This window comes from Anas acuta, chromosome 8 (genome assembly GCF_963932015.1).
Source record: "Anas acuta chromosome 8, bAnaAcu1.1, whole genome shotgun sequence".
NCBI lineage: Eukaryota > Metazoa > Chordata > Aves > Anseriformes > Anatidae > Anas > Anas acuta.
Window position 1 is genome coordinate 11,261,814 of NC_088986.1, and position 24,759 is coordinate 11,286,572.

At 49.1% G+C, this 24,759-nt stretch overlaps 1 protein-coding gene across 16 annotated transcripts in view; it reads right to left on the reverse strand.

Annotated features, from left to right (window-relative positions):
• The window catches only part of PTPRF (protein tyrosine phosphatase receptor type F), a 364,796-nt gene that overhangs the window by 146,288 nt on the left and 193,749 nt on the right, over positions 1 to 24,759 (reverse strand). The gene's annotated exons all lie outside the window — the stretch shown is intronic.

Genomic DNA, 24,759 nt, shown 5'->3' on the forward strand with positions numbered 1-24,759 from the left:
TCCAGAAGCACGCCACAGAGAGAACATAAACAGCGGGGCCTGTGCCTGTGTGCACGCTACCCGTGCAAGCCCCTCCTGACAAAGGGAACACCGCAGAGAAACCAAAACAGCAACACACACGGGGAGAGAAAGGAGCAGGGCGCTGCGCCACCCACGGCTCTCGCAGCGGCACGGGGGAAAGGCAGCACGGAGGCAGAGCCGCCGAGCAAAGCCCCGAAGGTTGAGCTGAGCTTCTCCTACACGTTCCTAAATAAGCCTATTAGTTTGTGAGGCCTGGCAAGCGAGGGAACAGGACCCGGGAGTGCGGAGACAGGACACACCACAGCGAGCGCACTGACATGCGGTAGCGGCTGCGCTGCTGACGGCCCAAAGGTCATCTGACAAACAGCGGCGAGTTTTTCGCTCCGTGTCAGTTCCTGCTCCGATCGCACTTGCGTACCAGATGGCTTAAAAATATGCATTCTCTGCCACTGTTTGGGCTCTGCTCGGCACTGCCTGCCAATGTCTCGAGTTTATGATGTCTGTAGCAAATGTTTTAGTGTTGACATCTTCTGCAATTTGAGTGAAGATAAATTGCATTAAACACTAAAACATTACTTACAGATGGAAAATAGACTGACTTCACAGGCATTTGCAAGCAGAGCGTCTCCAGTTACACCGTGGCAGAGGCTGCAGCAGAGAGAACTTGGTTTAATGAGGAGAAATCAATTGGCGCTAACAAAACAAAGCTACCTGTACTTTTGTTCTCACTGGGAGAAGCGCTGCTGTGCTGCCCCGGCTGCTGGAGAGGTGCACACAAACCGAGCTGCGCAGGAGCAGCTCCGCATCACGTCAGAGCACGCAGCACCGACGTGCTCTACCTCACAGCAACGCTGGGACACGGCCCGGCCCCGTGTCTGTGAGCAAACATATTAAGGGAAAGCACTAACAACTGTTTTCTCCTGGCCCCGTTTCAGCCCAGCTATTTACTCTGCGTCCCGTTCCTCCCAGCGCACTCCCCACTCCCCTCGGTGCAGGGTTTATGATACAAGCGTAATTGCTCTAATTTTTTCCGTGTCCTTTTGGGAGAGCGAATATTTCTTCTTTTAAAGGGTATTAGTAACCCTCTGGCAATTCCATTTATCTCTCTTCAGCACACCAACGTGAGAGCCGCAGCCTGTGCCCGCTCCTCCTCTCCCTGCCACCCCACAGGGAGCCCACGGGAGCCCCGAGCAGGGCGACACGCGCCCGCTGCCAAGGCCCCGAGCCGGGGCCAGCACCCAACCGCAGGTGACAGCTTCATGAATATTGAAGGCCCACTGCTCTGTAATAACACAGAGTTAACAACGCGCATCTTTTATTTATAGGACAGGCAGCGAGAGCTCTGCTCGCCTGTTTGCCAGAGCTAAAAGGCTTCAGCTACTCCCGGGGCAGCTGAGCGAGGAAGGGGTAAGGCCAGGGCTTGAAATGCAAAACAAACAGGGCTCAGCCCCGGTGTTTCTCCAAGGCCTCCCTCCTTCCCTGCCCTCTGCAGAGGCTGTTAACAGACTGCGGAACAAGAAAGGAAGGGCCCACCAAGCTCGGCAGCCCTTCCCATTTCCCCTAAGGAAGAAAATAAAAGCCAAATCATTGGACTCAACTATTTTAGATTATGAAGAAATTAACGCCCCATGAAAAAATCTAGAAGTACTACCGGTAACTACAATATGTGGACCTCTGATTTATCATCGTACCGAATTATTTGTCTTTGAATTCTCCTTTCCTTCCTGTGCATCACACTCATGCATATTCCCATGGCGATGCAAATTTGTGGAGTTTTTTCCCACTGATTGCCCATAAGGAAGAGCGGTGTGCGAAGACAAGATGAGCTGTAGCACTGTCTTTCCTACTCTGCTTTGTTTATTGAGAAATAATTCACCACCCTACTCCTAAACAAATGTTTAGTTCAAGAAGAAAGCATTCTGCTCTTCACCCCAAAGCTGGCTGGTCTTTTCTCCAGCAGCGTCATGTGGAGCACCACATTTAAAGGCTGAAGACCCAAACAGAACTGCTTCAGCTGCAGTCCTGGATGTGTCAAGGTAATCAGCCCTAGTTTTAACATTTTAAGAAATCCGGTATTAATCACAGAGGACATCAATGTATTTGTTTATGCAATCACCCAAACCTGCTTCTTGCCTGCCATCTCCCGAAGCACGAGCTGCTCCCAGTAGCTGGTGAGGACGGTGCAGGCAGCGGTACCGCCTGCTCTGACCGAGCCACAGGGTGGGCCAGCTCCTCAGCCCTCCAAAATCCGAGCGTGCATGCCTGCAGCTTCCTCGGTGCGGGGTGTAGGAGAAAGATACCAAGGAACAACGCTGAGGAATTAAGGCTCAGGGTTCAGACACACATGGGGACAAACCTCCAATGAGCATTAGGGAAACACTCCTAACTAGCACCAAGCACAACCATGGCAAGAGTCAGTTTTTGCAAGATTTTTACCTATGGAATTTAAGAAGTGATTTGCAAGAGGAAGAAGTTGGGGCTACCCTTTTTCTTACACCCTGCAGCCACCACCCCAAAGCCTGTTCTCCCTGCACAGCGTCAGGCCAGCTGGCTCTGGCCATCCTTTGCCAGATGTGCTGGCGCAGTGGCTCGCGGGCTTCCCCGTCCTTGGGGCCAACCTACAACACTGCAGGCAGCCGGCACCTGCACTCCTCACCTGCAGCCCTGGGCGTGCCCTGCACGCATCAAGCAAGTGAAGAATGCCAGCTGAAGCTGGTCCCTGTGTGAGCAGGGCCTGGGGAGGGGACCTCCAAAGGGCTCCTCTAACCTCTTTTTCCTCCACATGGTTCTAGGACAAGAGGCCAGCGATCAGGACAGCAGTCCTGACACCCTCCTCCCAGGAAGCTGTGCAGGGCAGCACAGGTCCTCTTCTGGATCTGGGTAAACACCCGCAGGCTCTTCTGAGACCTCATCCCACCGAGGCACCAACAGCCTGTTCAGCCACCTCTACGGCCTCACCTCCAGCCTCCCAGCTGGGTTTGCATCAGGTTTTCATTGCCCAGTCTCTCTGGGAGTTAGAGAGGTTAAGTGCTGCTGGCTTTATGTGGAGCAGGAGTAGCGTGCGTATGGCGCGTTTATAATCCTCCACCAACAACTTGTGCAGCTGCGGAGGGGGGCGTAGAAAAGGAAGGCCAGGGAGGCATTTCCCTGTAAATGTGTTATTTTTGCAAGCACTCCGTTTCAGAAGTGAGCGCTTTTGTTCAGACACGTCCTCCTCCACCAGCAACAACTTTCAAAGACAAAAAGAGCAAATGTTTGAGCACGAGCTCCAGGCTGCTGCCCGCGGGGCGAGGGCACATGCACCCCTGGCTGGGTGGCTCTCCTCTCCTGCAGCCGAGGTCCCAGCGCACGGTTTTCACATTGCCACCTCTTGCTCGCATGCTGAAGCAGACAGGAAAGCAGTGGGCACCCCTGGAAACCTCCAGACGGGGATGGCTGCCACGAGCCAGCTCAAGGTGAGAAGCGCAGAGCCATGCGCACAATTTGTTTTGTTCAGAGGCACCACGAGGGAGCGAGCAAGCAGCCTCAATAAGCAGGGCAATGTGAAAAAGAAAGGAGGGTATTATTATTTTTGAGGTAATATAAATCCCAGTTCCTTCCTCCGGTTCCTTTGTACCATGATGGTCTTGTTTTTCCCACAAGCCACTGACAGAAGGAATGCAATAGATTCTCAAAACAAAAGCCCTGAAGGGATGCGGAGAGCAGAAAGCACACCTGGGCCCAGCCACCTGATGACACAAAAATGCAGAGAGGCCTGGAAAAGGTGGGATTGCTGTTTCTCACACACGACACTCCCACTTTCTCCCTCTCCCCAAAACACCTCCTACCCACTCGCCCTGGGGCTCTAAGCTTATAAATTGGCTCTTCAAGACAGCAGAGAAAAAGCTGCAGAAGCCAAAACCATCTGAAAACAGAAGCGGGTACCGGTCTGCCCAGCAAATGACATGCTGCACCAGTATCCAGCGCTCGGCTGGGGATAGCAGGTGCCTTTAATTCAATAACTCTTTGTCTGGCTGTGGCAGACTCCTCTGCTTTTGTTTCCAGTCCAGGAACAATTTCCTGTAGGTCTGGCATTCGCTGCTCCCAGCCCTGTGTAAGGAGCAGCAGGTACCGGCCTCGCCAACAGCCCTGCGAGCTGGGAGCGACCTGACGCTGCCAGGCTTGGCCGGGGTTTAGAGGGCTGGGAGAGGGACGGTACCCGGAGCAGGCAGCGCCAGCACTGCCTCACACCTCACCTGCAGAGCACAACAGGTCGGAAAGAAAGGCCAGCTGAGTGACCAAGCCGTGGAGAGATCGCTGTGCCAAGCGCCCGCCTGCTGTGCTTGTCAGAGCTTGGGAGCGCAGAGGTGCTGCTGTGTCTGTGATCAGACGGGGAGGCACATTCTTGGGCCAGGGACTGAGGAAAACATGCCCACACAGGGCTGGGAAGAGTCGCAGCTTTGTTCCTCCTACCCTCCTCCAGCTTTTTCTTGTGAAAGACAAATTAAGCAATTTTGAGAGGGGGAGATCCTTTCCCCCGTATGTATTTGGGTAGCTTTTTGGACAGGAAGGATGCAGAGCCACGCGGTTACAAAGGAAGCGAAGCAGAGAAAGGAGGTTGGTGTGAGATGCTTGAGGGAGAATAGGAAGATTATAAGAGACAACAAGTAGTGAGGAGACCAGCTTCAAAGCATCACCTCCACGTACGACATGAAAGTCACACCGGAGATGCCAGCACAGGAATAACACAGCCATCGCTCTGACATTTAGATCTCGATAGGATTTAAAAAAAAAATAAGTTATCAAGATGTTAAACACCTCTACACAGATTTTTCTGGCACATACACCTGAGACACTTGGGATCTGGTGCAAGAGGCAGCACCTCGCTGTGCACCAAGGCTGAGCACAGCCTGCCTGGTGTCCAAGACCCCCAGCGGGAGCTGTCTGCAGGGACCACTGCTCCCGGGGCAGAGCAGGGAAACTTCCCGAGGGGCCTCCAGCCCTGCCTTACACCAGCAGCAGGAGCTCTGCTACAGGCCAGGGAAACACCTGCTCCAAAAGGTGCAAAGTGGCTGTGTGCACCCCGACGTCAGGGCCAGAGATCTCTCTTTTTCTTTTCTTTTTTAGGATTCTCAGTGATGCCAGCGTGCCTGCCTTGCTAACACAATAGGCGAGTATTTTCTTTGTGAATTATGGTCTGCAGCTTGCTTCTGGCTAGCCCGAACTTGTCTGTTCTTACTGTCACAGCAGGGCTCCAGCCGCATTTAGCAGGAATCTTCACTCCCATTTACAGGTAGGAAACTCGGGTACAAAGAGATTAAGGAATAAAAAAGCAGGTAAAAGGATGCAGAGTAGTAAAATGTACTGGAAACCCCCTTCCTTTCTCTTTTAGCATCTTAACGCCTGGAGTTAATATCGCAGCTTTCAACACCTGCAGCTCCTTCTGATAAACATGATTTCCTCCTTCTTGGTCTTGGACCAAAAATACAAACACAAACAGAAGAGGTTGGAGACTTCGGTATAATGATGTTTGGAACTCCTTCTTCAGATAAACACTCCCCAAAACAGGAGTAAGTGTATTTCTTCTCCTAGAGCCCTTAATATCCTCACCGCTCACACAATGACAAAAGCTGAAACTCCTCAATTCATTACCTGCCGCTCTCCAGATTAATCTCCATTCGGGGCCGCACAATGACAGGGTCACCGGGGGGTTTCCGTGTTACTGGGGCTGGGGAAGGAAGCACGCGGCCTGCGCAAATAAAAGCAGGGGAATTCTTTATTCTCGCTCTTCCTAACCTGGGGTTTAATTCCCTTTCTTTTGTAAAATGAAAACCGGCCTTTTCTCAGAACATAAATGATCAGTCCCAGTTTTCCCAAAGGAAAAATATTACAGCGGCGTACGGCTTCTGCCAGAGTTAGAAATCTTTCTTGGAAGAATCGTAGCTTAAAGGTGAGCTCTGAGCGCTCTGAAGCAGTCAGATGGCCTCAGAACGAGCAGGTGCCTCGTGAAATGAGGATTAAGATTTAGAGCCCAAATCTGGTGCCCTTCAGGCAAAGGATTCCCAAGACAGAACCTCCTAAAATGGCTTTTGTCAAGGTTTCATAGAAGTACCGGGAGGCTGTCAAGGAGCTGGGAACGTGATCGCAGCTCTTACTCAAACAGGTCCCGTTGCTCCCAGGTCAGCCCGTCTATTTCACCAACCTCCTGCTCCTTCAGGAAAACACTTACAGAGAAGGCAACACCCCCTGGCACACGGGGAGTTTATTCAGGGGATTGGGGGATCCCACCCCTGCATGGGGAAGCATGAGATAGAGCTGCACACGGGCCTCCCCCGTGACAGGCACACAGCACCGAGGCATCTGGCCAGCTCTGCCTTCCCCTCGCTCTCCGAAAGCCAAGCACTGAAAAATGCTAATGGCTTAATGGACTGAGAAGGGCAGCGAGCTGGCCAAAAGGTGCTGAAACGGAACAGAAGGGATAGACGTGCTGTATTTCCTCTCCTCCTTGAAATTTATTGTGGCTAGAACTGAATAAAACAACCGAGATCGGGGACTACAGATTGCATCTGAATTGTCTCACTGTCCCTGTCAACAACTCTCAGACATTTGAAAGCAGAGCCGTAATCCCCCTCTCGCTGCAGCGGAGATCACGAGAGGGAAGCTCAGGGCAGCCTTCCTTTCCACTTGCAGATCAAATCCCTCCCGAAGCCACACAGCTCGAGCTGCCTGGCAGAGCAGCGCTGGGCAAGGCCCCGGGAGCTTGTCCCATCGGCCCTGTGCCACGGAGCCGGCGGTACCGTGAGCCGAGAGCAGCCTTCTGCTTCCAGCACCACATCGATCAGCAGGGCTCTGCTAACGTGCACTTAATGCAGACCGGCTGTCAGCAACGCGGTCCTTACCAGACTATCTAGTTTGGAGCAACTCAAGCTCCAAAACAGGTTAGGGAATGAGAGCAGACTGCTTTACTTCTGTCCCTGTTAAGCATCCTGCCGTGTTTCTCAAATGCACGCACACGCTCACGGGGGTGCACCTTCTCACAGGGGGTTTCTTTTCTGCTCTGCTGGAAGAACTTAAGAGTTATTATAATATCTTCCATGAGTTTTCCTTCCTAGAAAAACCTCAGACTGCTTGTAAGTCCTCAGTAAGCAAGGGAGCAATCAGGAGACGGGTGAGTAGCACCGCCGTGGAACAGAGGCAGCCTCTGGAGAAGGAGCAGACACCTGCACAAACGTTCTCACGTCCTTCCTCCAGAGGAGGGAAGGCTTACGACAAGCCTGTTCAGCAGAGAAACTGCCTCCAAGGGAAAATAAAATCACATCAGCAGAGACCTGTTCAAGTACACAGCTACGGTGACAGGGCTGTCCTGCCCCAGCCCCTGGTAAAACGCTCCCTCTGCTCGGGCTCTCACCTAGCTGAGAGGGGTGTCACGGGTGTTTTCACTTCAGTATCTCCACACGTATCACCATCGCGAGGCAAAGGACAGAGAAATCAACAACTTTTTACGTGTGAGGCAGCTGGGTTCTGATTTTTCAGGACAGCAGCAAGGTGGCTGAAACAGGCACATCTCCATAGGCAATCAGTGACCTAATGATCAGCACGGCTTCTGAATACGTTGTGGCATCTGCAGTTGGGGAGAGGTTAAAAATCAGCAGCTGTCAGCTTCTACAGACGGTAAAGCAAATATGATGTAAAGCATTTCCATAGGCTTCCTTTTGGAAACAGAAGAACTCTTATTCCTAGGTCCCTCTTATTTATCTTCACTGTCAAACCAAGCACACGCTGAGAGGTAGGAATGGCCCCAACCTCTCGCTAGATAACCCGGGGGAGCTTTCTCTCATCACCCACAAACTCTTCCACGCAATCCCTGCTACTCACACACTGCAAACAACTAACAGGAAGCTTCATCTGAGAATTCTTGGCTTTTTCACTCCTGCAGGAAAAAGCTGGTATGAAGCAATCTAGTTCATCACCTTTTCCCTACAGTATATAAATATTCAACACCCACTGACAGCCCTGGATAACGTGAAAACCAGTCACATTTTCAGCGCAAGCATCTGTTCTTCCCTAAAGTAAATCTGCTTTTTTTACATTATCTAGACTTTCCCTTCAACCGTGTGAAAAACAGATCCTGGTGTTCCTGAAGGAGAGCAGAAATGGCAGGCCTGGTTCCCTCTCTCAGCGCGTCTGCTAGAACACCACACGCTTTTTTTCTTCCCTTTTACATAAATAAGCAAGCAACATAAAGATTTTTCAAGTATTTACGCTCTGGTATCATAAAGTCAGAGGAGAGTCGGCAGGGTGCCGTGGAGGGGTGCTCGGGTTGCAACCCTTCGTTTCAGCCTGTTCCACAAGCAGTTTCTGTGATGAACGTGTCTGAAGTACCTGTGCAAACCACAAAGCCCCAAACAAAACCCCAAAACGAAGTCAGAGCCCAGACTCAGATACTCCTGGAAAAAGAACAGCCAGCAGGGAACAGAGTTCACTGCATCACCTCCCAGCATCGTGACCGTGGCCCCAAGAACAACCCACCAGCCTCTGCCAGCATCCTAAGGCAGCCTGAAGGAATAAATCCTGCAGCACGCCTTTCTGGGAAGTAAAGAAATAAATAAATCCCAGGCTGCCATGCACCTATTATTACAAATATTTTATTTCCCTCTTCATTAATATATGCAAAGCAATCAGATTACAGCCACAGGAGGTAATGAAAAACCAACTAAGAGATAAGGGTCTTTTTGTGTGCCTGTGCTATGCATGTTTAGCTCCCGTTTTAAAAGGAGACCTTGAATCCACTTTTGCAGTGCCCGGCGTAAATGTCAACTATAAAATTCTCCAGGCGGGGAGCACCGACACCCTGCAGAAGGAATATTGTGATCCGTTCAATAAAGTGGAAACCGGATACGATGAGCCTCCCTCTCGAGCTAAAGGCAAAGCCGGGAGAATCCCACAGCCAGGGGAAGGAAAGGATAAAGCCTGCAAATGAAGGTCAAAGTGTTTGGCAGCAGCCGTGATACAGCCAGGCAGCTCACAAGATGCAAGGACGGCTAAGTTTGCAGGGGTGGAGGAGGATCTTGTTTGATGAAGGGCTTCTCATTCATTTTTTCCATCAGTGTTATCTAGCCTAATACAAATGTTATCTCTTCCTACAGACCTCGTGTCTGAACAGCCTCTGTGTGCAAGGGAGCTGCCTCCTTACCCCGGCGCCTGATGCTCTAACCAGTTCTCGTGGGTAGGTCTGCAAGGAAGAAAACCATCGCAGACAGCAGGGCGCCCACAGCCCACAAGTAACAAGGAGGAACAAGGCAGCTGCCCCAGCTCGGCCCCGAGGACTGCAGCTGCTCGGGCGCCAAGCACGTAGGCACCAGCGCTGCCCCGAGACACCCCAACATCCCATCGCACAAAGGGCAGAGACTGGAGAGGCCACGGGGGTCTCATGGACCACCAGGTGCACAAAAGGGCCAAGAAGGACCACGGCCAGAAGGGGCAAGGCCAGCCCTGGGCTGCATGCGGGAGAGGAGCTGCCTCTGCGTCCAGGACTGCTCCTGGGGGGCCGCCGGTGACACCGGCTCTGTGCAGGGCTGCAGGAACGGGTTAGGCACAGGGAACGATGCCGCTTTAAAGGCAGGCTCTGGGGTCTCAGTCTGTCCACCTTATCAAAGAGAAGACTGAGAGGTAACTGCATCAAAGTAACTAAAAGCCATCACAGAAACCGAAATTTGATAAGAGTCTAGAGAATTGTAACAGATAAAAAGCGAAGGCTGGAAGGGAGAGCTTTTAACAGAGGTTAATTAACAACTGAAACTATACACCATGAACTGGGGGGGACTGCACAGCGCTGACAATTTTCAGGTTAAGATGGGTTGCTTTTCTGAAACATCTTTTTGAGTTTAAGCAGGAATTAATCCAGAGAAAGCCTGTATGAGAGATCACAGCTTTCTGATTTCTATAATCTCTGAATGCAGCAGAGCAGCAGCTCTGGATTTCAGGAGAGCAATGCTAAGTCAGTTCGGGCAGGAGCACAGGAATAGCTCACCAATATCAGCAGGAATGATTGTGTGAGCAGGACTCAGCTCACATCGAGCAATGTGCACCAGAGGGGCTTAGTAAAGGCGACAGGCACAGAAAGGAAGACTGAAGAGAGCTACCCCCTAATAAAATTAAGATACAGGAGGTTGATTCATTTGCAGAAAAAGCTGACGTCTGAAGCAGGAAGCCAACAGAGCTTCCACGTGGACCAAGCAAAACAGGAGGGAAAACAAAGGCATTATTAGAGCATGGGTTTTGCACAGAGGTTAAAAACAAACAAACAAAAAAGCAAAGAAACAAAAACCCTGAAAAGCCAAAAAACAAAACAAACCAGAAAAACACAACCTTGCTGTTCTGACACTGAGCTGCTCAGTCCTTATTGTAAGTGTTCTTTATTTCATCACGTGAGTTGCCCAGTCTGATTTATGAACCAACGGATCTGAAAAACATCAAGTGCCCAGATTTATCCCTAGGAAAAGTTGAAGCTGATCCTGAAAGAAACTTCCAGGCCCTGAGTGAGCCCTGCCTGCTTCACAGCCTGCCAGGAAAGCTGCCTCCACGCATCCCCTAGGGAACAGCCGGCACTCTGCAGATGTTCAGCCCGGGAGCCCTGCTGCTGTAGGACCTGCTGCTGGAGGTGATCCCCGCTCTCCTCCCGGGATGTTTACGGACCGTGTTCCAGACGCTTGGCAGCTGCATTTCCTCCTGTATTCGTTACCTGTTCCGAAAGCAACTGTGGCTTTTTCAATTATCTGGAAGTTGATTTGTTGCTTTAAAAGAGGCACCTGCCCCAAAAGCCTTTCTTTTTCACTGTGCTGCAAACATATGCAAGATGTTTATGATAGCAAACAGCAGGAGTGTTGAGGAGTCTCACCAGCTCTAATTAAAGCAGGCTCATCCTACAATTTTACCCATGTAGAACTGAGCTTGCTTATTTAAGTGCACAGGCTTAGCTTGCAAATACCAAAATACAGGTGTCAGTATACGACAGCCGTAAGCTGCTGAGAAGGGAGTTTTCTGCTAATCCTTTTGAGCAGATGTGTTGCAGCAGATCAAAGAACACGAGCTCCTAGGGGCTGGACTAGCACACATCCTGGGGACGTGGCAGGGAAGCGCTCGTCGCTTCTTCCCCTACAGGAACAACCCCATTAGGACGAGCACGGGAACAGGCACGCTCAGCCTCGATCCCCGCCGGTCAGCAAATCCTCGCTAATCGCCTTGTTACGGGCACATTCCTCGTGCACAGCCCACCAGACCGCTCTGTTTGGAGAAGCAGAGGCTGCCCCGGGTGCAATGAGGGATGCTCCTGGGGCTGCAGTGCAAGGAGGGAGAGGAACACGGTCAGGAAACCGTGGTGCCTGGTGCTGGGATGGGAGCAGCAGCATCTCCTACCAGGAGCACCGAAGATGCATGGGCAGGACAGCTCTGCGGGGACATGGCGAGGATTACAAACACAACTGCACTTTGTTGAACAAAGCCACGAAAACACGGCTTTGAGAGGGGTCCAGCAGCACTACAGTTGACAGCCCAGCCTGCAGCATGCGGGCTGCTGCAGCCAGCAGCTGTGTTATCAGCACAAATAATTACCCCAGATGGACCACCAAACAAACAGGCTGCTCAGATGATCCGCTCACTTGATGTTTCCCTGAAAAAAAGCTGCTCCAACAGCGAGCTCCAAATCACAGACCTTCAGGACAGGGAGCCCTTCTGAAACCTAGCCACAAATGCAGAAAGCTCAGGCTAATGCATCTGTCCCATGCTACATAGGAAATAAAACACAACATTAAAGGTGAATCCTAATGCCAGCCCGTGCCTCATCCATCCTTTCCTCTCTCCATCAGTGAGGCTCTGCAGCTCCTCTAAGATTGGAGCCTTCTTTTGGATGTTAGTGCTGGGGCAATGTGTGACAGAGCAATCTGCCTCTGTATGGACACACTGGTTTAAATCAAGGCTTTACAACCTCGTTCTGGAGGCTCCTGAAGGTTTATGGGATGGCAGAGAATCTCCAAAGACACAGCCAGTTGTCTCAAATCTCGCCTTTAAAATCCTGTAACAAATTGGATGTTTGGGGTGGGGGACCTGTGCTCTGCCTACCCGGGTCCCTGCCAAGGACAGAGTCTGCGGCTAAAGCAACGCACTCACTCATGTCACACTAAAAACGAGGCCCAGACGAATGTGTTAGCTGTGAAGAAACACCGAAAGGACGATGCTTGTGTATTCCAGTTCTGCTTTTTCAGGTTCATCTGCAGTTCAATGACTCTGCTGTGCAGAAACATTCAGTTTTCCAGGGACTTCTCTATCTAGTGCAAACATACTTAATGTTTTTCTTTTTCTTCCTTTTTTTCTTCTTTCCCATAACCAGCGTGACCTCTGCTATTTAAGGCCCTCTAAATCTTTCTTAAGCCAAGGGCCCCTCTCGGTAGGTTGCCAATCTTTAACATTTTCCCAACAACATTTAGACCCAGCAACCTTCTTTTTAGTACCCCTTGAGAGTGGCTGCAGTGAGAGCTTAGGGCGTGTAAGCAAATGAGACAGACAGAGCACGGCAGCCAGAGTGACAGGGGAATAGCATTTAGGAAGAGCTGGCAGCTCTGCCCAGCTGCCCGTGCAAGGGGCTCGGCAGCGCTGGGCAGTCGGGCTGCCTTGCCTGTGCCAGCCAGCGGTGGGAAGGCAGCGCCTGCTCAACAGGGCAACAAAACTTCTGCGAGAGGATATAAATCTCCAGAAAGCTGTGACAGTCCTCCTCGGAGAAATGGAAGAGTTAGTACAAGCGTTGTTTGGCTCTGAGCAAGTGTTTCTGCACAGATGTGCTGCTGCAGAGTGACAGCCCGAGCTGTTAGACCCCTTGCCAGGGCTCCACGGGGCTCAGCACGAAGCCCCCCCTCTCCTCCAGGTGCTTGCAGCCTGAAGCCAGCACGCGGATCCCGCAAAGAAATTAAAACCCGAGCTTGGGGAAAGGAGGGTTGCGAGATAATGCATCATTTTATATGGCCAGTTAAGCATCAGCGTTCTGCTATCGGTGCAGTGCGAGAGGGGAAAGGAAGAACGAGGCACTGGGGAGCGAGGAGCAAAGCACGGGGAGCCCATTGCCAAGGCAGCGAAGGTGCAAGCAAGGAAGCAGCACGCAGGAAAAGCCTGGCTGTAAGAACACAGAAGCCGTATGGAAACCCTCAGCAGCAGCACAATGCCTGGTCCTACACAGAGGAGATGAACGCTGGTAGAGGGCATTTGACGGGCAGGGAGATGAGGGAGGATGCGGCGACACCACGTTACTGCCGCCTGCATGGCACCAGGCTGTGGATACTGAAAAATAACCCTGCTGCTCTGCATGAGGTGGCAGGTACGGGAGCGAGCGTGCCGATGGCTCCTCCAGTCCTGGGGCTGCATACCTGGAAGGACCTCGCCTCCTGCGAGAAGTGGCAGTAAGATTTGCAAGCTGCTATTAGGGGTCTGTCAAATTAATGAGTCTTAAGGGTACGGAGATCTTCTCATGAATACAATAAACTGCTGCTGTACTGATATAAGCTCTTTCCAGTTCAAATATTGATAAAAGAGTTGTGATCTACAGCGGCATTACAATTTATGTCCGGTCTGGAGACATCCCTTGTTTTATAGACATAAGGCTAACAGGTTGGTTAGAGGTCAAAAATGAAGAAACAATTTTCATCATTCTTGATTATCTTTGAGAGATCCTGAAGCAGATGGAAGCTGCTCAGCCATTCAGCCCGGGCTACATATTTCACTCTGACAAGGCTCTGGCATCATGAGCAGAGGCAAACTTGAGCAGGAGCATTTCCTCCCATTTAAACCTTCCTTATTATTAAATCCTTCAGTCATCAGCAGCACACTCCTTCTGCCAGAGTCTTTTTAGAGCAAAACACATAGTTTAAGAGACCTTATTTTACATACTCAGATCAGAGCCTTGTGACACGCTCTGCTTTTAATTAACAAATAGGGCTGCCGGGTGCTGTGTATCACTGACTGTAGGAAGCCAAAACTAATTCCTCTTCAGCCAAGCACTGCCAGCACATAGCTCCATATATCCCCAGGTATTTGTTAGGTGGAATGAAAGCTGGTTACAGTTATCTGGCTCAAAATTAACTGACGGCATCAGTGAAGATGCAACTCATGACAAGCTCCATCTCTCAAGTCAATAACTGCTCACTAGATTGCCTGGCTTGCAAGGTAGCCCACCCTGAGCTACCACCTCATGTCACATCAGACATGTAAATAATAAATGGAAGCTTTATTTTGTTCAGTGAGGCACACGCGAAGCTTTGCTAAATTTAACCACCCAATTAACCCAGCAACATTCATGATTCGAGGATTTTCAGACTTTGCTACTTCCAAGGAGGAAAGCTCAGTTCCACCAATTAACGTTCTCTCTCTGAACTGCACAAGCAGCTACCTCCCAGATCTGAGGTTAGAGAGGCAGGGAGCACAACCAGGAGTCCAGCACAAGGTTTTTAAGCTTCCCAGACGAAGACGACACTCTCGCAGGTAATGCCAACTCCCTGGCTTGCTCTGGGCTGACATGAAAATAGGCACGCATTCCCGCTTTACCAGCAGTGAGAAACTGTTGCTGGCAAAAAATAAAACAAAACGGGTTTCAAAGAAAAGTTAATTTCGTATAAAATTAACTGTGATGTCTTAGCCCAAACCTTTTCATTAGCTGCAGCACACAAAACAGTCACCACTTCTTTTTAACCTTAGGCTAACAGAAACCACACAGATCTCCTGCTGGCACTGTTGCACTCATTTCTTCTGCAAGCTCGGTGCGAGAGACAGTACGCCCAGAGATGGGCAATGGAAATTCTTCAGGTCACTTCAACCCAACAGAAAGACATGCCCACAGTATCTGAGCAGCAATCACAGTGAATCCTGTTACATCCAGCTGGCTTTTCCTCTCCATCACACACAAAGCTGTCTTTATAGAAAGCGCTCGCTGGTAACATCTCTCCTTCGGTTTATGCAGATCACACTGCAGAGCACAAGAGTGCTCTGAATATTAAGCTACTGCATCTAACTTTTTTTTTTTTCTGAAATAAATAAATAAGCTGAAGATGAAAAACAGGGGAGACTTGGCAGAGGTTACCCAGCTATTTTACTCCAAACCTCTGGTGTATCCTCACCTGCCTTTGCGAGCAGGACTAGACCGAGGCACCTGCCCCGAAGCAGAGGGGTCTGAGCAGCCACTTGCCTGCCAACATAGCTGCTACAAACTCAGAGCTTTTGCCTTTCAATTGCCTGCCCCCTAGATCAAGAATACAAAGGATATCGGACCCTCGAGGCAGCGCAGGGAATAAACTTTCCCAAATCTGGTTTCTGAAATGCTGGGAATCTGTAATAGGTTTCAGAGCACTCAGCCCTGGATTTCACAAGGGTGGATTCTTTCCGGGACCTCTTCAGTTTAATCTCCTTAAGCCTCGAAGTTATCTTTATCTAGAGTGAAAATATTTTACCACTGTAATCTAGTTACGAATATTTACACAATTTGCCCCAAATTCTCTCATTACAGCTGCCATTCTCAATTATTCACAGGTAGTGGTACATGCAGTTTCCGTGGAAACCTGCAGCTCCCGACCAGCTGATGCGCAGCCAACTGCGGGCAATGGGCACTCGAGCAGAACTGGTCGGCTGCGTAATTATGCTGATATTTGACCAGCTCAAACCCACGGATAGCAAAAGACTGGTTTGCATTTCAGCGTCTAAATTTCAAATGCCAGGAAGCAACCAAGTCCCTGTGTCTCCCAAAGCATAATAAACTTGACGAGGAGGCTGTAACTTTTATGACACATCGCATTTTCAACATTTCACTATCATTTTCTGTATTTACCATTGAAAGTAAATGTCAGATTACACCATCATAAAGCTGGTCATAAGTGATTCACTCCATTACGCTTCAGGACCTTCCCTACTTTTAACTAGTGAACGTGTACCAGTAATTGCCCAAGAATTTGCTGCCCTTTTTTCCTTTCCTTCCAGTCATAGCTGTTTTATTTTACTTAATGGTGACATGGGCATGACAAAGCTCCTTGCTCCTTTAAGCCTCTTCCAGCATTTAACACTCTGAAGGCTGTGGAGCACCACCAGCAGGTATCACACCAAGATTTGAGAAGCCCCTTGGAAATACTCTTTGTTTCGTAGTGATGCACAGCGGAAGAGGAGCACACCCTTGTCAGGCAGGGCTGCGAAGCCACGCGATGTTAAATTGCTGGAGCCAGAGCATGCAGGCAGGGCTGCCCAGTTATTACCCTGCTCTCTCCCAGACAACAGACAGGGCTATTTTTCTGTTTGAAAGACTCACGCTTCTCCCTGATATACGATGTTCTACTGAGGTGCTGACTCTTTCCAGGCACCACCAATGTTTCATCACCCACACATTATATTTTCACACAAGCTGCTTCACATTTTTCCCTGGCAGTCCCCCAGGCTAAGGCAGAGGCTCTTCCCCAAGACACCGGCCTCCAAATCCTTCTTTTCCAGGCTGATCTCTTCAGCAGTCAAGCAATGATTATGCTGTAATCGGTGATGTTCCTGGTGATCATTTTTTTCTCTTCATTAGCTTGTGCTGTGCATAGAGGTTTGTCTGTATCCATCTACTGCCTTGTTTCCTACCTGGCCTTGCAGAGCCCACTGCGGCGTGGTGTACCTGCACGTCACGCTGTTTTCTGGGGTCTTCCAGGAGGCTCTGTGCTCACAGCCTTCATTAACCTAATGAGGCAATCAACAGCAGCCCATGAGGTTGCCCTGCCCTCCCTGCAAGCTGAGCCTTCACCCTCCACAGCCATTCAGGAAACCAACCTCAGTTTCACCACCTGTATTCATCCAGGACATTCCCACTTAGCACAGGACCAGAACAGATTATATTTCTGGTGTAAAACAGGAGCACTGGTCTGACTGGCAGAGACAGTCAGCACTAAGAAATTAAGATCTAGTTAAAGGCAACACATTAAAATCGTTTGTTGCACCTGTTTCGCTCAGAATTTAGGGTTTGCCAAATGCAATTTCCAAACTAGTCAGTTTGGAAAATCCTCCAAGCTCACAGAGGGAACCCTCTAAACATTACTTAACAAAGCCAAACGGGTAAGGCACTTGCAAAATATCTTTATGAAAATCAACAGCTCTGTTGGGAAAGCAGCAAACGGTACGCCTACCCTGCACCGCTGCACAGAGCGGCTGACATGACAGCGTACAAACACGTCCTGAGAAATGGCACTACACCCCCTTCCCTGCAAAACATCACGGGAAGGCTTCTTTTTATAAAAATGATGTGGTATTTTAATAATCAAAAAGCGGCTATTATTTTGTTGTTGAAGTAGACGGGAATTATTTAAGACAGCTGACAACTGGACTGTCAACCTAAGATGTTGTACTTGTGTTTCAAACAAAACCTGGACTTGTGCTTTAAACAAAACCTGGACTTGTGCATATTTACTCTCTTAAATGGTGCTCACTGGAAGGGCAGGAGCATTTCAGCTAGATGCAGCACCTGCTTCCCCTTCCTGCCTGGGACTGAAAAACAGCCTGGGGGATGTGCTGGTGATGGGGGCAAACACCAACCAAATTTCATGCTGTTTAGCCATAACTCTGCTGAAATGTATGCAACTACGCAGCCGCTCCTCTCCAAATCAGTGTATTGAGTAAGTATCTGTCAGGAGTGTCTTGAAGACAGAATGGCCTCCTACAATAAATGCCACAATAGCTTAAAAGATGCTGAAAGGGTCACGCTAACCGTAGTGGTGGGGAGGCAATGCTAACAGCCTAACTGTGGAGCCCGGGTAATTCCTGCTGGTGAATCCTTCGCCTGCACCGCTCTACCTGCTCTTCCACAGCAGCTGTAAATTAGCAATTAATGTGACAAGGAGCACAGGTTCAAACTTTGTTATTTGGCAGTGAGGTCCAGTTTGCATGAAATCCAGCACTTCATGTCTCAATAAACTGAAAAGTGCATAAGGTAATGAATCACTAGGTTAAATTCAGATTCTGCAGATTCATTTTTCAGCCAGGGAAAAACAACTTAGGCTTAGAATAGCAGCACTGATCTAAAGGACAGCAGCACTGCAATTTTTTTAAAAAATGTATACCATAAAAAGAACAGGTTAAGTGATAAGGGAAGGCACTTCAATTCTATGCCTCAATGAATATTAGTGACACAGATGTTAGGACGGTGGAGAAGATGAGCTGTCAAGTTTTGTGCCTTAACTTATGTTTCAGGTAGTTTTGTTAAACACAGCGATTTCTTTTTTTTATGGTCACCCTTTACGTATTTACCGTCGGTCCGATGAAGAAACCTTATGGCAGTAGAGGACTAGATGGCACACCCCTGAGGTCTCTTGTCTTTCTGTATCTAAAAGAGCAATGAAAGATCAAAAGTGCCAGCTCTGCCTGGCTCAGCTCCGCTCACTTCTCAATTTACTCCAGCATTGCTTATGACTCGTGTAACTGACAAGTAACATCTCACTTGTATTAAGACTAAATGTTCTAAGAAAAAATGGCAAGTTGGATTCAACCAAGTCTTGATGTGTTACTGTCCATCTTTTTACTTTTACCATCTTTCAGTTGCATCAAGTACCTCGAAATTTTGAGCTGGAGAGGATGAATATTAGGGCAAATCTGCTGATCTAGGACTGAGTCTCAGCAAGGAGCCATTACAGGCAGTAAAAAAACTGCCTTGGTGCTCAGCAGCTTTTGAGATTTCCCTTTGCTGAGCAGAAGTCCCATGCCAAGTCTGGAGATGAAGGATTTGCACGCCTCTTCTGCCAAAACCTCCATGAGGAAGAGCTGGGTGCGTTCTTCCACAGTTGTGCAAAAGGACCTGAGAGCTTTTCCCCCCATCAGAGCTACTGAGTCAAGCTGCAGAGCACACCCCTCAGCAGACCTGCTTCACGAGCATGGAAGATCTCAGAGGGATTACAAATAAGGAAGACTGGCTACTGCTACAAACTGTACAGAATTCAAAAGACAACATCTAACAGATTATCCTTGTTATGTTTTTTCCAATTCCAAGGAATTGGGAAAAAACAAAACTTTTGAGTCACTGAGGCCAGTTACTACCCAGAGCACATCACAAAACCCCTCACGAAGCTGCTTCTTACCTAGTCTGACCGTGTGCCCCCACACTCACCTGGACAAATGGATGTTCTAGAGCTTTCCAAGTGCATTCTTGGTTGTTAAAGGAATCAGTAAAAACATATGCTCAGCCTGCAAGATGGGAGACAGTCCTGGAAAACGATGACTCTAAGGGCTCACAACAAGTTGGTTACATACGGTGTGAACTGCAGCGCATACATTTCTGGAGGAGCACAGAAATAGCATGGCAAATTCCAAGATGAGCTACAAAAAGCAAGCCAAGAGCTAGAGAACAGGCCGCACGTATACAGGGGCTTACAGAGCTCACACTGCTGAGCTTCTTGAAGAGAATTTACAGACGCTCAGGTGGAAAAGGGATCTCAGAGACAGGGCAGAAAAAAAGGGCTCTTTCTGAGACTCAAACCCAAATGGCTTGGATTAAAACTTGGGTTAGGCACTTTCAACTGTGGAATTAAACATTAAGTTTTTGAGCAAATTGATAAAGGTAGTCCTGAACTCAATGTTGCTTATCTTTTTTTTATTTTTTATTTTTAAAAACTATTTTTCTTATGGACATCCTTTAATCTAGCTTTCACAAAGACTTACATGGCCTAAACAAAGGCAATTCGGGTAAGAGAGGACAGCCATGTGCTTGAACGGGTACAGTCTGCTCTCCCTGGGCACTCCCTGGAAGGCCTGTAGCAAGAGGAGTCTTAGGGGTTTTGTCTGCACTAGCAAATCATAGAATCATAGAATCATAGAATATCCTGAGTTGGAAGGGACCCTTAAGGATCATCAAGTCCAACTCTTGACACCGCACAGGTCTACCCAAGTTCAGACCATGTGACTAAGTGCACAGTCCAATCTCTTCTTAAATTCAGTCAGGCTCGGTGCAGTGACCACTTCCCTGGGGAGCCTGTTCCAGTGTGCAACCACTCTCTCTGTGAAGAACCCCTTCCTGATGTCCAGCCTAAACTTCCCCTGCCTCAGCTTAACTCCATTCCCGCGGGTCCTGTCGCTGGTGTTAATGGAGAAAAGGTCTCCTGCCTCTCGACACCCCCTTACGAGGAAGTTGTAGACTGCGATGAGGTCTCCCCTCAGCCTCCTCTTTTCCAGGCTGAACAGGCCCAGTGCCCTCAGCCGTTCCTCGTACGTCTTCCCCTCCAGGCCTTTCACCATCTTCGTAGCCCTCCTCTGGACACTCTCCAGCAGTTTCATGTCCTTTTTATACTGTGGTGCCCAGAACTGCACACAGTACTCGAGGTGAGGCCGCACCAGTGCAGAGTAGAGCGGGACAATCACCTCCCTTGACCTACTAGCGATGCCGTGCTTGATGCACCCCAGGACACGGTTGGCCCTCCTGGCTGCCAGGGCACACTGCCGGCTCATATTCAACTTGTTGTCTACCACGACCCCCAGATCCCTCTCTTCTAGGCTGCTCTCCAGCGTCTCATCGCCCAGTCTGTACGTGCAGCCAGGGTTTCCCCGTCCCAGGTGCAGGACCCGGCACTTGCTCTTATTGAACTTCATGCAGTTGGTGATCGCCCAGCTCTCCAACCTATCCAGATCCCTCTGCAAGGCCTTTCCACCCTCATTCGAGTCCACAACTCCTCCAAGTTTGGTGTCATCAGCAAACTTGCTCAAAATGCCTTCTATTCCTACATCCAGATCGTTTATAAAAATATTGAAAAGTACCGGCCCTAAAATGGAGCCTTGAGGGACCCCACTGGTGACCGCCCGCCAGCCTGACGCAGCGCCATTCACCATAACCCTTTGGGCCCTGCCCGTTAGCCAATTGCTCACCCATTGTATGATGTTTTTATTTAGCTGTATGCTGGACATTTTGTCCAGTAGGATCCTATGGGAAACCGTGTCAAAAGCCTTGCTGAAGTCCAAAAAAATTACATCAGCTGGTTTCCCTTGGTCTACCATACGGGTGATCTTATCATAAAAGGAAATCAGGTTAGTTAGGCAGGACCTACCCTTCACAAACCCATGCTGGCTGGGACCAATGACTGCTTTGTCCCCCAGGTGCGCCTCAATACGTTCGAGAACCATCTTCTCCATGATTTTACCAGGCACTGACGTGAGACTGACAGGCCTGTAATTGCTAGGGTCTTCTTTCTGACCCTTCTTGAAAATCGGCACAACATTTGCCAGCTTCCAGTCTACCGGGACCTCTCCAGACTCCCAGGATCGTTGAAAAATAATTGAGAGAGGTTCCGCGATGACGTCCGCCAGCTCCTTCAGCACCCGGGGATGAATCCCATCCGGACCCATGGACTTGTAGGGATCCAGGTGGAGTAGCAGATCCCGCACACGTTCAGGGTCGGCTGGGAGTTTGTCATCCCCACCGTCCCGGTCCTCCAGCTCGGGGCACCCTGGGTCCCGAAGCCCATCATCGGCATTGAAGACAGAGGCAAAGAAGGCGTTAAGCGTCTCTGCTTTGCCTATGTCATCGTCTGTGAGAAGACCTTCCCTGTCAAGGAGCGGCCCTATGTATTCTTTAGTTCTCCTTTTTCCATTCACATATCTAAAAAAAACCTTTTTATTTTCTCTCACAGACACAGCCAGCTTCAACTCTAGGTGTGCTTTAGCCACACGAATTTTCTTCCTACAGACACGAGCAGCATCCCTGTATTCTTTCCATGTCACCTGGCCCTCCTTCCAGTAGCGAAACACTCTCTGTTTCCGCCTAATCTCCATAAGAATGTTCCTGGTCAGCCACGACGGCCTCCTGCCCCGCCTGCCTGACTTGCGATATTTAGGAATTGCCTGATCTTGTGCTTCTAGGAGGCATCGCTTAAAGAGTGACCAGCACTGGTGGACATCAAGGCCTTCAAGAGCAGCTTCCCAGGGGACCTTGCTGACTAGTTCCCCGAGCAGCCTGAAGTCCGCCTTCCCCATATCTAGGGATGAGGTTTTGGTGGCACTTTTCCTTCTGTCACCGTAAAGTTTGAACTCAACCACTTCATGGTCGCTATGACCGAGGCGGCCACCAATCACCACATCTCCCACCAGACCCTCTCTGTTTTCTAGCAACAGGTCTAGGAGGGCACCTTTCCTAGTTGGCTCCGTTAGCACCTGCACCAAGAAGTTATCATCTAGGTAGAAGTTATCATCTAGGTGGATGATAAATGGAGTTAGAACAGTCAGAAGGCAACACGCTAACCACCCAACACAGCCATCACCTCGCTATGGTATAACAGCGGGCACAGCTCACCACATTACTGCAAAGTCATCCTGCATCAGTCAGCCCCTCAGATTCATGCTTTGATCAAATGTGAGTCTCTAATGAGGACCACTCCAAACAGCAGTCTGAGCTAGGTGAAGAAGCCAGAAGTTAGTTTAACAATTCAGTTGTTTTACAGTGTTCCCACACACTATTGAATTGCTGGTGCCCATCAGCCCATACGTCAATACGCTGGAAATTTCTCAGGTCTCCTGGGACCTGCCAGGATAAAAAGCTTTGGGCAAACTGATTTTTTAGCAGTAAGCTAGAAACTAAGTCAATGCCATCTCAGTCTAACTTGAAAAATTAAAAATTCAGAACCCTGAGAAAGTCGGGAAGCCTGCAAATCCTGCTTTGGAATCTGACATGTCCATTCCTTGTGACTTAGTGCAGCAAATAATCCCATCTACTGTAACTGAGGACCAGGAGAAGGCACACGACATTGAAAAAGGTGGCAGCCTGCAGAAAAACTTACAGTCACGGCTGCCGTTCTGCAAGGCCAAGCTTGCTGGGACAGGCAAATCCAGCTATGTGAAATATGGATAAAAGCAACAAAAAAGCACAAGGAGAACCAAAAACTCTTTCTCTCTGCCAACCACAACAAATGGCTCAATAATACAAAATGTCAGCTGGCACTCGAAGCACAGTGGATGGCCAGACAGAAAGTGCGTTTTTAGATCATTAGCACGTTGGGAACACACAGATGTGCAGCACAGCCACATCTGTGCATTGCAATTCCTACAGTAGTCACAACTTAATGAATCATCAATTGTGACAAGATCAATGAACCGAACAGAACAACAAACTAAAGCTAGTAAATTCATGCCCAGGGCAAGAGCTAAGGCTTCATTATTATTTTTTTAAACACTTCTACCAGTTTTAGTGTCTAATTAGTAAAAACATGAATCCTTCAGAATTTAAATACCACCACCCCTCCGCCCCAAGACACACACTTTGAAATCCTACTGAAAAAGATAAAGATATTGTTTCTTTTTGCTAGTTTAAAATCTAGATACTATTCATCTGATCAGCAACGTCTTCCTCGGGACCACAAGCACACGTCAGGCAGAAGTTACATTAGGACGTGTGCTACATGCCAATCAGGTGGACTCTCATTAAGCCTACCACCTCTAGGCAAAACAACTCCTATTTTTTTCCATGAGGCCACATTATTCCTGCAGGCAAAGCTGCAGCTACGGCTCTCTGTAATGTGACTTTTTTTGAAGGAACAACCTCATACCAAAATGAAGCGCCCGAACCATTTATTTGTAAAAACACACACAGAGTTTCCCCCCCAGCTAGGTCTCATGTCAATCAGGGATATTCTTACCAAAAACAAAGCCTCCCTTCAGAAAGCAGAAGCAACACCCAGACTTCTTACAGAGCATGGCCCTTGCAAGCACGAGCACTCCCTGCTGACCAGTTCCCTCTCCCAGGTGACCCATTTTGACCTCCACCATACGCAGGCTTTCAGCTTATTGGTACTTGCCAGGGGTCATCTTCCTTCCAGACGGGCTCCACGGGACCACAAGCTCTCTGCTCTGCCCGACCTGCTTTCCACACGCGAGGCATGGTGCTCTGTCTGGAAGGTGCTGCCGGCAGCCGCAGCACTGCTGGCACACGCTGCTCTTCCCTGCTGGGACTCAAAGCCAAGTAGATGCAGGCAGGAATTAAAAGTTCCTCTTCACTCTTACAGACCCCTCCTGTTCCTCCTCCTGACCTCCTGCGTCTGCCCTTCTTTATACTGGGTATCCTGTAATCTTGGACCACGCATTCCCCAGTTCATTACCTTCCCCTGCAACAGCTTTTGCTAATACCACCCTGCGTTCAGTTCATGCATTTTTCATCAGTATTTTTATGCTTTCTGTTTTCTCTCTAAGGACTTTTTCCTCACTGGGACCAACTGTGGCACTGTCTAAATCAAAGAGACACAGAAAAATAAATTCATATTGCCTTGCTTGTAAGCAAAATGCCATTTTGGAGCTGTAGGACCAAAAGCCAGATTGTGGGGTTTTAAGGTCTTCAACATGTTGGTGTTTGCAGTGCATTTCCAGTGGTCTCAAAGAGGCTAAAGGTCACACTCTTACTTCTGTTGTGTGCATCTAGCTTTCTTTTAAGCACTCTGCATCATGTGCTGAAAGCACTCGTCATAGGGAAATTTCCCCCAGCCTTATCTTGGATAACAGCACAACGGTGAACACTCTAGCTGGATATGATTACAGCTCTGATTGGTATTTGGACTTCCCCACTCAACTCATACAGCAGGAATTTGGAAAGGTTTCATCCAGGCAGGACCCTTGTGATAAAAGGATTGAAACAACAAAGCGCAGGATTAGCAAGGCAGATGAATGACTTCACTGCAGTGTTTTCCCATGGCATCATCCAACCTGCCTCATCAAGGAGCTCGATGATCTTGGAAAGAGAGATCTCAT